Below are 12615 nucleotides of genomic sequence, written 5' to 3'. Positions count from 1 at the left end.
ACTTGAAGCCTTTGTACTAAGAAGAATGAAATGCTCAGTGACCAAAAAACATATAGGGTATTTGCTGAAAACTGTAGCTGTCAGGAATTGTATATGACTGGATGGTTGGTCACCAATAAACATATTCTCAGAATTAAACAAACTGCAGTAGAGCCTTGGGGTCAGCTCTGCTGTTTCTGGCATAGAAGGGAAGCAGTGCACTCTGCTGTGTTTATAGCCTTTGTCAGTCATGCTCATGATAACTTGCATGTCGCAAAGACAGAGTTTAACGTCAGCTGGGAATTTTCTTTATCTCAAAGAGAAAACCTGGGAAGCAGCTGTCTTTCATTCTGGAGTACAGTGGGCTGAAGATCAGGCAGACATCTGTTTGCTGCCATATACCCACTTGCTACCTGTCTGTACTTTCTCTGGCCCTGCAGAGATTTGTCTTTCTGTTGCTTCAGCAAACAGCACTATTCTTGCCTTCCAGACATGAAATGGGACCTAAAAGAATTCAAGGAGTCAACTCCAGGAAAAAACCCCAAGTATTCCAAGTAATCAATTTCAAAATAATTTTACTGAAAAAAGTAGAATATGGCATATGAATAAAATAACAATAGAAATAAATATGTAATAGATTTTTGTAAATGGAAGGGAAATTTGGGATTTAGATTTGCGTAGCTTTAGGTAGGCAAGCAGCAGATTGCTGCAGATAAGTCTTGCATAGCCTTGAGAGGTTGGAAGTTGCAAATTAAGAGAGGACCCTCAGGTTGCAGCCTCAGCATGAAGGTATGAATGCCAGAGAAATGCTGCTCTAGAATTGTTTTTTCCTTTTATTATCTATTAACTAGTATAAAAAAGCATTGTGACAATCTCTGTTATCACTGTGCTACTAGACAAACCACATCTAACTTCTGAGCTGTTACACTGCTGTCCCCCCCACCCCAGTCTGATCTTGCTTCTACAGTTTTAGCCGTAGAGTAAAAAGTTCGTTCCATTTTTGTTTTTAATCACCGTTGATTGCCTGTGTTCATTTTTCTTTGATTCTTCTTCCCTGACATCTCTTTAGGACTTAGGATAAAACCTTTAACTTATAAAGCATCCTACAAAAATACAATAGTGTTGTATTTCCACCTGTGTTATGCACATATAGCTAGCCTGCTTGTTTTTCACATCAAGTCTTGCTATTGATTGTTCATACAGATCTAGCCGTGACTTAACCTCTTAAATATTGTTATTTCCACACCTTTAATTTGTGAAGTACTTACTCTGTGGACAGATGGCCTTTTCTGGGTGTCTGCTGTCTTTGTGAGACAGGAGATAATGCTGAAGTGCTTAAACAAAAATGTTTCTAAATTAATGCTTTGTTTCCTATTTCTGTCAACTTCTCCATCATTCATGCCAAGTACAAGTTTTCACTGTTGTGAAACATTGCATGTGTGATCTGTGTTGGCTTCTCTTGTGCAGCAGAATTTGAGGAAAGGCAATGTCTGTGACAGGACTGTATGTGATTGTTGTGTGAAAACAAAGATTCTCTGTCTCAGCTTAACAGAACTGATGTGATACACAGTCAATTCCAGTGTCACTTCTATTTTATCAAATTTTACCCACATACTTGGGTACATAAATTTGAATAATTTGTAGATGTTCCTGACAGTTTCATTATTCAGATGTAAATCATATAGGTTACATGCAACAGATAGATGAAATGTATTTTTTTATGAAGATCTGATTTAATTTTCTTTCTATCTCTGATTTAAAAATATTCTGAATAAAGCATCATCCATTTAAATGTCAACAGTTTGCTTCCAGTTATTCTCTTTTCTACAGTTGTATGAACAACAGAAAGAAATATGCTCTAATTTTTTTAAAAAACAGCACTTTGGCATTTTTGAGGGGAAAAAAAAGGAAACCAGTCATCCTTGGTATTTTTCAAGGAGTTTGTTCTTGATTTCTGTTTTCCCTTTTCTGCAGATTCATATGTACATTGTGATTTCATGAATAAACAGTTTACCTGGAAATCACTAAGAGTCTTCAGCAACCAAACATATTCCAAACTTGTTTTAAAATTCTTATGATTATATAGAAAGCATAGGTAGCTATGTATGAATAGCTGAAAGAATGCAGGTCTGCAGATGGCAGTGGCAATCCAAAAATTACTGAAGATTATTTAAATAGTATTTGTTACCTAATTCATTACAAATAGTTATAAATAAGAGCAGTATCTTACAGTTTTAAGTAATTGTTATAAGTAACATTAATTTTGAAGTCTAATAACAATGTCTGAAATGATTATCCAAAGAAGTTCCAGCCTGTTGGCCTAATGCCCAAAAGAAACCTTGTCTCTCTCAATGTAGTTTGGCTCATCTCATGACTGGTTCAGGAAACCTTCATCAGAAGAACAAAGCCAGAAGCAAAGCCCAGAACAAAGCCCCTCACGAATGCCTGCTGCAGTAAACCCGTTTGACTGAATTAGTTTTGAACTGGCTGATACATAGCAATAACTATATATGTCAAAATAAGAGCAAAACACTACTTATTAACGTTATTCGAGTAGCTGTAACACGGTGTGTAGTATTTCAGGAGGTATCCTGAGCAAATCCTTGAAATATTCTCTTTTGTACTCGCAGTTTGATGGTGTTAATATACTTACTACTCCTACATACTGTTCCTAAAATGTTTAGCAAGTAAATTAAGCCATCCATATATATTCTCTCAGTATATGTGTTTATCAGTAGATACATGATATTAGATACACGATATACCGTATAAATGTTATGTATGTGTATATATACACACATACACTGTAGAATATACAGGAAGAGCTGGAGGATGACTCTGGAGCACAGCAGATTCTGCTGAGTACCATGGAACTGAGCTGACACTGGACTCCACCAGCCTCCTGAAGTCTGCATGCAAGGTCCTGTGGCCAGAGGGGCTTCAGTTTTGGTGTATGGATGGTGTCAGTGATAACTACATTCAATATGTAGCTATGTGGGAATGCTAAATATACAATGTTGAGATGATGCTACTTCAGCACAAGCTGTGTCTCCTGGATTTTGGAGATGCTCAGCACTCTAACACGCACTGGTAAACAGAGCCGATGATACAAAATCTTCTGTTTTCACATATACTCTGGAGATAGATGGGTGATTGAGGACAGGAATATTGGGTTTGAAAAGATGCTAAGAGACTAAACTATATTCAGTGATCTAAAATGTTGAACTGGCTGCGAACAACTGAGTGGTGAGAAGTGAAGATGAAGAAAAATGCCAAAGGTAGGCGAACAGCCTCAAAACCTTCTAATAGAAAAAGATTGGTTTTGCCGGTAGATGTCACTGTAAATAAGGCAATGGTCTAGGTGTCACCTTCACACTGAGACAGCTGGAATAACACCCACGATGTTCTGAAGTCACAGTCTGTAGAAGAGTATGCAACATAACTCATGTATTAAGGATATGCTGTTGATTGTGACTTACTCTCTTTTTAAAAAGTGAAACAAGGACTGTGGAAAAAAGGATTACTTTCAGATACATAACAAAAGACATTCATATTTAAAATAACATACTTAGGTGAATCTGTACATTTAAATGCTCCCCTGTTTTCCATCAGCAATTGCCATCACATAGCTCTACACATGCCTAAAAGCCACATGCTGGAAACAACCACTGTAGGAGCAAGGTAAGTTTTTCTGTGGTTTTTTTTTTTTTTTTCCTAGCTGGAATTTTCCCCAGGCATTAAAAAAAGAGTATCTAAGTCATTTGTGTGCAGAGAACCCAGACTGTGCATGGCCACATCAGTGCTACCAAGCAGGCTCTGTATGACCTGCATGTTCTGGGTTAGCTGGACTTCTCTGAGCATATGGAAAGTCACTGGGCAGAGCATGGAAGAAAATCTTTCCTGTGAGGGTGGTGAGGCGCTGGCCCAGGGTGCCCAGAGAAGCTGTGGGTGCCCCCTCCCTGGAAGGGTTCAAGGCCGGGTTGGACAGGGCTTTGAGCAACTTGCTGGAGCGGAAGGTGTCCCTGCCCATGGCAGGGGGGTTGGAAATAGATGAGCTTTAAGATTACTTCCAACTCAAACAAGTCTATGATTCTATGGGCAGCAGGTCAGACTGGGCTGGCACCTGAAGCTCTGGGAGCAAGCTCTGTGCAAGAACAGATTCACAAATGCAGTAAATACAACTGAGCATAAGCGATCATCATTGAGCAGGGTTTTTGCAAAGAGAACAGTAAAGATTCATATAGAAAATCTGATCAATTACTTGAAAGCAGTTTCTGCTTCAGTTTTCTGACTGATTCAGATGAATGGTGTTTCTCTCTTCTGCCATAGCACCACTCTCACCTCATTGCGTGAGGTTCGTGTTTGCCTACCTGTCTCTCTCAGTTATGAGATATCTAACTATCACTGCTAGGACTCAACGCAGGCTTCTTGGTTCACACAAGTGCACTGTAGCTGTGTGTTAACTGGAAAAAGATCTTTATGATTACAGAAAAAGGAGAGTTGTAATTATGGACAGGAAAATGCACTACCAAAATGTTATTTTCTGGCCTGCTGATTCTTTTTTTGTTGTTTTGGTTTTGTTTGTTTGTTTGTTTGTTTGTTTGTTTGTTTTAATTTATTTGATGTCATTTGCTGATCTGGATTTCATTGTCTGTGCCAGTGTAGAGAGGAGACAATTTACTCTCCCCCCACCTCTGCATTATTGTAACTGGGAAGCAATCTAGTAATCTAGCCCTGCAGCACGGCCGTCTAATAGTGGAGTGGGAACACTCAGGATATCAGAGCTGAACAGCACTCGGGTACGCACATTGCTTAGGTGTGATATTGCTTAAATAATACAGAAGTCTCATGATTGTACTTCACTTTTCACTAGTGACTGGTGCAGGTGTGTTGCATCATGACAATGTGTTCAGGGGTGTTTGTAGTTACTTGCACTAAGTGCCTACTAAAATGTATTGATATTTAAAAAAAAAAAAAGATTAAACTAAAAAATTTTATCTTGCATCTTGCATCCAGTAATTCATGCAAGAGGAAATTGTGGCTGACTGAACTGCTTTGTATTGAAATAGAGAAAGCTCCATTCCGTTTTCTGAAAAGTGTGTATTGCCATTTAGTTGTTCTTTACACGCTGTTACTTCTATGTCTGTACTGGACTTTTCTGTTATGCCTTAAGACTATATTCAGCCTCTTCAGGGTCAGTAGTTGTCCCAATCTGGGCACTGGGCCAACTATTCAGCATGCAGGTCTTTGAGTGCTAAAATGTGCTTCACTTCTAGTACTTAGCACGCTTGCACTGGTAGGCACTGTACAAACATTAGCTACTGCTTCTTACTGGCACTAAGAGTTACCTTTCTCATCTGGCAGGGGAAAAGCTGCTCAGCAAAAGTATAAAACCACTAACCTAATGAATAGCCAGATAGTTAGAAATAAATAACTTAGTTGCATATTCTTGATGCTATCACTTTATTTTCTGAGTTTACAGAGAGGCGTAATATCACACCCACAATGTAAATACTTCCTAATTACAGCAGTGAAGAGTTCATGTTAAAAACCAGTGTAGCTGTTTCAAAGCCTGCCCATCAGGGCACTTGCAGGGGCAACAGGGATCTCTCAGGCTGAGCAGGGAAAAGCCACCTACTTCTTGAATGAGTGTGTTAACTACCAACACCCCCTGATTTTCCAGAGGGAAAGCAAGAGTATCTGCTGTGCTTTGTAGCAAACTTAATACCTGTGCCTACGGTGGTAAATAAAACTAGCCAGGGCCCACTTTTTCGTCCTGGAACAAAGGCTATAACATGTGCTGGGCCTGTACGGCTGAACTTTCCTGCGTACCTTCATCCATATGGTCTACCAGGAACCATCATTTCACCTGGTCTGGGTCCTCTCACAGAGAGCTCTAGCTGACATTTGCCAAAACCACCCTGGGGAGCTTTCGTTTGACAATGGCCAAGTTCTGACCATCTCCAGCTGCTAATGCGGGCATGGCTGGCACTTCTGGTGTGTGTTAGGCATGCCAAGCACAGCAGTGTCACCCAGGGCTCCACCAGCACCTCTCTCCTTTCTGAATCCCACTGGAGCAGCTGTGTGACATCTTGTCCCCACTTGGTCTGGACACTTAAGTCTCCATAAGCTGGCTGCTGCGTGGGCACCGCTGCACGCAGCATTCCTGCGTGACAGTGGTATTTAGATGTCTCTGTAAATGAGAGAGGCAGGCTGGCATCCACTTTCTGGAGTTCTCTACTGAATTTAGCCACTGGCATTCACCCTAAGTTTCATTATAGGTGCCAAAATGCATCTTCTGAATCCTATTGTAAGCCTTTCTTGTGCCTCTCCTTATTTGCAAAATGAGTGAATCAATGCTTGTCCCATTCATTAGTCTGTTGTCTTTCATCAGAAATTCAAGATTTTTGTGACTTCTGTGTCACAGAAGCCAGGACATTAGTGAATGCTGATTTAACTATGGAAACAGCCACCATTTTTGTTAGGTATGTGGTCAAACTAGAACCAGCTGGTGCTGTGGTCAAAGTCAGAAGCATGCAGGTGAGATTAAGGAGGATATGAGCATATAGAAATTGAGCACCCTCTTCTTTCTGTGAGGAAAGAGGGACCTTCTGTTTTGCAGCCTCGAAAACTGGATGTGTAGAAGGAATTGACTTTAGGCCAGGGGCAGGTCATGTATCTGTCTCAGGGAGAGCAGTGGAAAGTGTTTTTAGAAAGCAGTCTTTTAATGGTAGGTCTGCTCTAGGGGAGTGAGCTACCTCTAGCACAAGAGCCCTGTGCAGAAACTCTGTTCTGTTCCTAATTTTGCACTATTTTTCTTTGTGGCCTTGCAGTAGTCATGTCACATCAGTATTTTCAAACTGGTACTTAACTCCTTGTTTAGCCATTTAAAAAGAAGCATTTAATTTCCTTGGAGTACACTACCTAAGAGATCTCCTAGTTCATGGAAGCTCCAGCCCAGCAAGCTGGGTCACTTCTGTTGCGATATTCAGAGATCTCATATCATAACCTTTGGGAACAAAGGCTCAGGAATAGCTGCTGAATTGTATCATTAGTCTAACCATCCCGCTGGAATAGCTATATTCCTGTATGTTTGGAGGTCTACAGAAGAACATGAATATGAACACTGTGTATGCCATGGCCTTGAACAAAATTAGGTTTTAATATATACTCCTTCATACTTGCAATATTGTTCTGTTGAATATTTATTTTAATTTATTCTATGCTTCTTTCACAACTGGCCCAACTTGCTGTAATATCAAATAAACTAGATTTCAGAAACAAGACTAGAGCTTGATCTCCTGTACGTAAGTGTCTGGTCTTGCAACTGCTTGAGCCAAATATCTGTTCTCCACCTTGCTCTCATCAATCAGATATGCTCAAATGAGTTAAAATGTCACTTGAAGAAAGAAATATGCATACAACAAATACTTGGAAGGAGGGCTAAAGCTTCACAGGATAGGTCAGCAATGTTTATACCAGGGAAACCTAGGAGGCCAGAAGCAGGGCACAATGAGTGAAATAGGAAACAATTCTGTAGGTCTTGGCAGAGCTTTGTTTTGTAATAATTATCTAAAACTCACTGGAGGTTTTCCCTGAAGCCTTTCTCTCCCTTGACCCAATAACAAAAGAATCCGTGTTACAAACTTTGCTGTGGGATATGTAATGGAAATGCAAAATGCAACTTTGTTAGCTGGCATCCTTGTATAATCCTGCCTAATGTTAATCCTGCAGGACTTGTTCAAGGGCTAAAAGCACTCTGAATAGTTGGAGTGTGACCATTTCAGACATTCCTCTTGCACAGGTGCATTTTTACAGACAGAAGACACAATGGCTCCATTGGACCATGCCTCCAAAGTATGTTGCCACTGCAGAAATGGCCTGTATGGTTCCATGAAGATAATTAAGAAATACAGTTCTGTGAAAGGATATTAGACCACACTTCCCGACAGCGAGAATAAATTGAAGAGTGCACAGTTTGGTGAGGGAAGGGGAATGTGCAGATCTGGCCTCTCCCAGAGGACTGCAGGAAAGCCCGACTGCTTACACAAGCGGCTGTGGATGTCCCCCTCCTTGCTTTTCCTCATGGGGTTCCTCCTGATAAGACAGGGGTGGTTCTATTGCATCAGTTGCTGACAGCGTTTTGTGCCACTACTACCAAATCTGTCCTAACACATTTTTCAAGGGTAAATCTAAACGTTTCCTGACAGCATGTTGTTGGTGTGCCAAGGGTTAGTATCTCCTTATCATGAGGAAGCAGTTTGGTTTCAAGGGGTGGCCCAGATGACCAGATTGCCCCGGCTCTCAGCTCTCTCCTGATTAACACTCCTCCAGCTGAAGGAGTGAGTTTACAGCAGGGCAGGAGAGAGTATGTTCAGAGGTATCATTTATAAAAGTATTGGCAGTGCGTGACTCAGTCTTTTATATTGATTTATGTTATTACATTGCTCTGGTAATCGAATGTCCCAGATAGACATGAGGTTTCATTGCATTAGATTTTGTCATGTCAGACACTATTTTTTTTCCAGTCTTTTGGCCTCATTCACTGCTTTATCCTGTTCAACTACAGTGAAGGGGCAGTTTGCTAAAGATTGCAGTGAGAATAAGATCAGGCCAAATCATCACCACAAATCAAATTTGTGGTGCCTCAAAAAAGTACGTCCTTGTGCTGCCAGGATTCCTGTGAAGATCTGAAGTTTTTTTTTGTGACCAAAAGGTCAAAAAATCTGCTTAGGAAACTCTTACCTGCTGCTAACAAAGTCGGCGCTCGCCTGCACGGGGGTGAGCCCGGGTGGCCGGCGGGCTCAGCCGGGGCTGGGTCCAGCGATGCGGCTGCAGCCGGGGCCTGGCGCGGGTTGCACACAGCCGCGCTGCAGGCCCGTCCCCCGGCCACGCTCTGCGGCAGCATTTTGGCGAACGCACGCTGCCCCTCTGCCCCACCATATCTGGTTACTGAGGCGTTGCTCCGCCAACCGTCATCCTGCTGAGTGACACGCGCCAAGAGCCGCCAGGCATGAGACACACTCGGTTGCCCCTCAGCCATCCTCAGGTTTCTCTTGCTTGGGTGGGATGGATTTAAGATCATGAGTGTCCTGAGGAGGGGTAAAAATGCCATTCAAAGGTGTGAGGAATGAAGCCAATTCCCCCCCTGGATGGGAAGAGTGAGGGAAGCTTGGGGCTTTCCCCAGCTTACTCTTAAATTTCCACCCTTAAGTGAGTGTGTGTATATTTACGAGAAAATTAAGCAGACGCTACACATTGCCCGATACAGTGAATTACAGGGATAAGATATTCCAGCCTCTTGATTTCACAGATTTATCCAAATGTGAGCAGTAGCCCTCCGCAGACAAAATAGGAAGTGAATGTAATGGATAGCTAAAAGGGGATCATCAGGTGGCAATAGTTTGGCGGTGAGGAAAGTGCTCGTTTCAGGCTGCAGGAACAGAAAGTGCTGCTGCTGTCACTGCTCCCAAAATGGCACAGCTTGGTCCTTCATCCACTCGGGCTCCGTGGAGCCGGGCAGGCCAGCGCCCCGTGGCAGCACCACCCTTTGCTGGTCTGCTGGAAGCCGCCGGGACGCCTCGGGGACAGAGGACACTTGGGCTCTCTGGGAAGCAGGTGCCTCATTGGCACCCAGGTTCCTTTAGCACCCTTCTGAGAGGAATCTTAAAACTTTGTCTGAATTAGTGCTGCAGCGGGTAGCCCTTAAGGAAATTAGTCACAGTATGTTGTACTGGCGTGAACACAATCCCGTGGGTGTATTTTTCCTACACGTATGCTATTTAACCTGACGTGGCTCTAGCTACACTATAGTGAACTTTGTGGCACAATTTAGTTTGTTGATTTTAAAGCTATTATGGTGTGATTTCTTGGTTACCTCAGAGCATTGCAAAAGACTTAATGGCTTAAGCAGTCAAAAACTAAATGCATTTTATTTGAGCTCTGTGTTAATGCACAAAATCTTGAATAAGACATGCAAGGAAGTTATAATGCATTACCATAACAAAAGCAGCAGTACACCATTAATCCTGGTGGGATTTTTTCAGTAATTTTAAAAATTTTTATGGAGCAGCAAATGAGAGAATTATTAATTCTGGCAAAAGGAAGAAATGGTATTCTTAAAATGAAACTCAAAATATATTTTTCTGTGTAATTTCCTCAAGTCTTTGGCACGGAGATACCATCCATTCAAACTACTACACTGGGTAATTTTCCTTCCCAGCTCTTTTATATTGCCAGCAAGTATCATTATATGTCAATATGGTGATAGATTTATGTACTAAAATAAAATCCTGTTTGGATTTTGTTCTCTTTCTTCGTTATAAAGATAAGAGCTCTTTTCTTCACTGGTAATCAAAGTCTAGAGATACTATGAAATGAGCTTGCCTTTCCTTGATCAAGTCAAGGACTTTTCCTTTGCCTTACCATTTCCTAGACTATGAATTGCTTAATCATTTTCTTGGTTGTCATAATCAGGTCCATTTGATTTTCACAGTTGTTCCTACTTGATGTTTTCACTTGTATTTTATTAAAGTAATTTTCCAAAGCAGCGACACAAAAAGAAGCAGGGTGAGGTCATTTATGTTGGAGACAAACTGGAGACAAACCAGTAACTCCAGCTGCCCACTTCCTGTCACCCTTGTGCACACATGCAAAGGTCTCCAACTGATTGAACCCACAGCTCTGCAGCTCAGGCCCTCTCTAAATCTGAGAAATTACAACATACATCTCAGGACACTAGTTAGAGAGCTTTTTAAAGAGATTCTGATTGAAATAGCTCTGTATAGGAAGCTGTATTCTGCCCAGCAGATTTGTTCCCATTTCTCAAATGTGTGGCCATTTTGATCTCTTCGTGAAATTTAATTTTTTTGCCATCACAAGCAAGATGCCTCCTCTGAAACCAGTCAAGCTGATATAGCTGTGTCTCTGTTCTCACTTTTCCCACAAGTACCATCAGATTGTTTTTCTGGAGAACTGAGCAGAGTGAAAATTTTTATCTTCCCGTTCATGGCAGTTAAAGGGATGATGCAGTTCTTGCACTCAGGCAGAGACAAGTGGTGTGGTTTTCAGGATCACTCATTAAGAAGGTATCAGTTACCTGAGGGAATTATTGGCCTCTGTAATTCTTTCTGTAAGCTTATGAACAGAAAGAGACATTTTACTAGCTTTGCTTAATAGGTAATAGGAATAGGTATTGTTGATGACGATGGTAGGAATATCTGACTGAACGTTGATTTGTCTGCTTTTTAATTAACACAGAAGTGGAGACTGCTTTCAAATACTGAGCTCCTCATTCCCATGTTCATGGGTGAGCTCCTATTTTCTTCATGATTCTGCATCAGGGATTGATGTTATTAGGAAAATAAGCTTTTATGACAAAAAGATTCTTGTTCATAAAGGTGGAGGTCTAAGACTAAGCTGAAATATTATATTTTAGTTGTTGTGCTTATCTGTAGTTTGTGCTCCCTCTTCTACACTTTCAATTAACAATTTTTCCTTCAGTTCCAAGTTAGGAGAATAAGACTAAATGACATCTCATTTTTTTTCAGGTATAAATTGCTTGCAATATCTCAAAACTTATTTCATATGGAAAGTTAGACATAAATGTGGCACCTGTTTTGGAACAGAATAAAGAAAGGTCTTGGTATGATTTTATTGTGCTTCTTATAAATGCACTGCATCGAACTAAGTTGAGTCTTGACTTCTGTCAGTGTGCTTAGCAGGTTAGTGACATGAGGCGACAAGAGTACACAAGCTAACCAGGTATAAGATCATTTGATTGTGGCAAGTGATTAGTTATTCATTTCACATCTTCTGGTATGATGATTGTTGCCATTGCATTATGGTGGTGAGTCACAGACCAAGATGTTGGATACACACTCTGTTTAGCTGAAAAGGCAGACCTAAGAGTATGTCCCACTGAATGCAGCTGACTGCAGCAGACGTGGTATTTTGCATTAAAGCAATTCAGCTTTTGAGTATGTTGGGAACATGGATTTGAAAATTTTCTGTTCTTTACAGAGGAAGTGTGAGGAACTGTAAGTGTTTAGAGCACTGCTTTTACTGTACAGTCAAAGGCATGCAAATGTCAAAGAAGAAACTATATCTGTAGCAAGATGTGCTGCAAAACCCCAACAGATGATGGTCATTTATGTAATTTAATGAAGACACTTCATCATTTCAGTCAAATAACATTTAACTTACATAGTGGGGTCAACTGGAAACCTAATTTCTGTTCTAATGCTTTATGTTGTTCCTTGTAGAGTCTGACTTTATCTTCTTCAGACCTTTTCCACCGCTGACTATTATTCAGTTGTCACTGCTAGAGCCATTTGCAAAGCTGAGTACTGCTCTGCTGGAGAAATAGTGAAACTGGTGCCACAAGTGTGTGACTTAAATGTACAGCCAGACCAAAGTGCTTTATTTTTCTGTGCATATATGTCTAATAATTCTCTATTAGATCTGCAGGTGAAACAAAAGATCAATTATCACATAATTTATTTTGAAACACTGATAGCATAGCACTGTTACAATACTGTTTCAATTCAAAATATTTCATTTATTAATTTAAATCAGGCATATATCAGCTAAACTAGACAAATAAACCATATTTATTAGCCAAATCAACAGTAACCA

This window comes from Tyto alba, unplaced genomic scaffold (assembly GCF_018691265.1).
Source record: "Tyto alba isolate M040663 unplaced genomic scaffold, T.alba_DEE_v4.0 Super-Scaffold_9, whole genome shotgun sequence".
NCBI classification, from domain to species: Eukaryota; Metazoa; Chordata; class Aves; order Strigiformes; family Tytonidae; genus Tyto; species Tyto alba.
Note: the sequence above shows the minus strand (reverse complement) of the source record.